Here is a 2660-nt window from a genome sequence, read left to right on the forward strand (position 1 = left end):
GTGAGCAGAACGCTGGCCATAAACCATACCTTTTTTAAAAAAATAAATATTTTTATTAAGTTTTACATAAATTTTCCAAACATCATTTAACATTCCTTCATATCTTACACAATATTTTTTTTGGACTTCCATCAACCACGTCTAAAGATTTCCATTTTTCACATCTTAGTCTTGTATTTTCATAATTTCCCTATTACTTTTAATAATCTATAACCAATTATCATATTTCTAAAAATATATATGTAATGTTTCATATAGTTCTCCTTACAAAACTTCTTGCAAACCTACTAGCCTAATTTGCCGTTTACAATTGTTTTTCAAATAATTCTCAAATCTCTTCCAATCTTCCAAGAATCTCTGGTCCCGTCGCTTTTGAATTCTCCCTGTCATCTTGTCCAATTCTACGTAGTCCATTAACTTCATCTGCCACTCTTCTATCATCGGTATTTCTTCTTGTTTCCATTTCTGTGCCAATAGTACTCTTGCTGCCATCGTCGCATATAAACCATACTTAGGGGAATTAGCTTGTACAGGAGCTGCATTGCTGGTGCTTGCGTCTCTAGCCTAATTTCTCTCTTCCCTTACTGGAGCAGGGAAAGAAACCACCGAGTGGCTGGATTAGCACCCCGGATTGTGGTTCGTTTAGGGGAAAACAAACCATAAGCACCACTGTGGATGCAACACTAAACCAACACTAAAGCACTTCTCCACTCCAGGAAGAGGAAAAGGGAACTGGGAGGGCTCGAGATGCAGGCAGATCACATACACAAACTCAGTTCCCTAACCTATTGGATGGCCAGCGTTTCTCTCCAGGGTCTTACGTGTTGGAGAGAAGAAAGAGGAGTATTTACTGCACCAGACTAGTTTATAAAAGGCTTTTGTAGGTATGGAGGCATCCCTGACTCTTCCTTTCTTTTCCCAGTGTTTCCCAGTGCTTCTTCTGAGTTGCCTGAGAAAGTGCAGCACTGGAAGAAAACAAACCCAACTGCAGCCGGTTCATCCTGAAAACATATACCTGCCCTTTAAACTTAAGACAGTGTTGTGGTTCTAACACTTCCCTCTGGTTTCCCCATTGCCTCTGACTCCCACTTTTCCTCGTCCGCTTTCATAGTATGGCTTCCGATGATTCCAAGTGGGCACTGCAACATGAGAAATGGGCTTTAAACTTGGCGTTTTCCATCTGTATTTGTGATGGGCGATAAATTAAATTAAACGATGATATTTTTTCCGTAGTGACGGTGTTGCAGTTTGTGCTTTCGAGTTCACGTTTTACTAATTTATAGTTGAGGTCCGTGGTTCCCAGCTTGGTACACACACCCCACAGGGGGGCCATTTGATTTTTTTTGGGGGGGGAATTGGAAGCTTGTTTAGACCAAGTTAATGTCATTTTAGGCTTCCTCCATGTCAGTAGGAGTTCACTGTTTGAATAATAAGAATTATATGTCATGGGGGAGCATCAGGATTTTAGAGAGATGCTTAGGTGGGAACCACTGGTCTAGGTGTTTTCTAAATCTAATTTATAGTCTCAAGGTGTGTTGTTTTTAAAGCTTTCAGATGTGAAAAATATATATATAAAACAATGAAATGTTTGCCTGTTGCTAAGAAGTCCAACTCCTTGCCCCAAAGAGTGTTTTACTGTTATTTTAGGATGTACCACATGCACATTAAGCAGAGCCAGTCTTCTGCAAAAGCAGAGAACTTTTAGCAGTATTTTCTAAAACATCATCCAGAACTTTGATTTCCTGGACTTTCTACTGTTTGTGCTCTCCCCCCAGGGTCTGCAGAGAAAGTGGACATGTTACATTATGATTTAATGACTTGGTGGAATAATCTGTCACAAGAGACCAGGGCCCTGCGGGATTTGACATCTTCCCACAGGGCCTGCAAGACGGAGCTGTTCCGCCTGGCCTTTGGGTTGGTTTCAGTTTAACCCTGATGTTGTTATTATTATATAATAATAATAATATAATTTATACCCCGCCCATCTGGCTGGGTTTCCCCAGCTGGTTCTGCTGTGTGTGTCCTAGAATGCACTCGGATTATTGTCTTTAATCATCGCTCCAGATAAGCATCAAGGGCAAAGTTAATGGTGCCCACTTACTTATCGACTTTGTTTGTTTTAGACCGAACTGATGGCTAGACCTACAGTTTCCATAGGCTAGCTTCAAAAGACGGTGGTTAAAGTGTTATCTTGAGCTGAAGAATAATAAACATTTATTGCTTCACTAGACACGGCAGAGATTCCTCTTTAGAAGTAGTTGTAAAGGGGGGAAAGGTGTAGCTGGACTTGAGAAACATGTATTGTCAAGCATTTTCCACAGCAATCATTAATTCCTTTGTATTCTGTAGTTAAATTTAAATGTACTTGTAGTTGAAAAGGATTTATAGATCAAAGGAATGTATGAACTTTGGGTTGTTTAGGATCAGATAGTGCAGACACCTCTGAAATTTTTCACATATTGCTTTTGTCCCGTAATGTTTAAAAGATGTCTTTCCAATACACATACACACACCTAGAAGCACGCTAAATATTAAATTTAAAATAAAATGGGTCTTCCTCTCTTACTACTGGCAGAAGCTTGTGAATTGTGAATCATAGATTGAGAGAATTGCATATATAGAATGACAACCTAGCTCTGCTAAGGTTTTCTATAAAAAAT

The sequence above is a fragment of the Lacerta agilis genome, chromosome 9, assembly GCF_009819535.1.
Source record: "Lacerta agilis isolate rLacAgi1 chromosome 9, rLacAgi1.pri, whole genome shotgun sequence".
NCBI lineage: Eukaryota > Metazoa > Chordata > Lepidosauria > Squamata > Lacertidae > Lacerta > Lacerta agilis.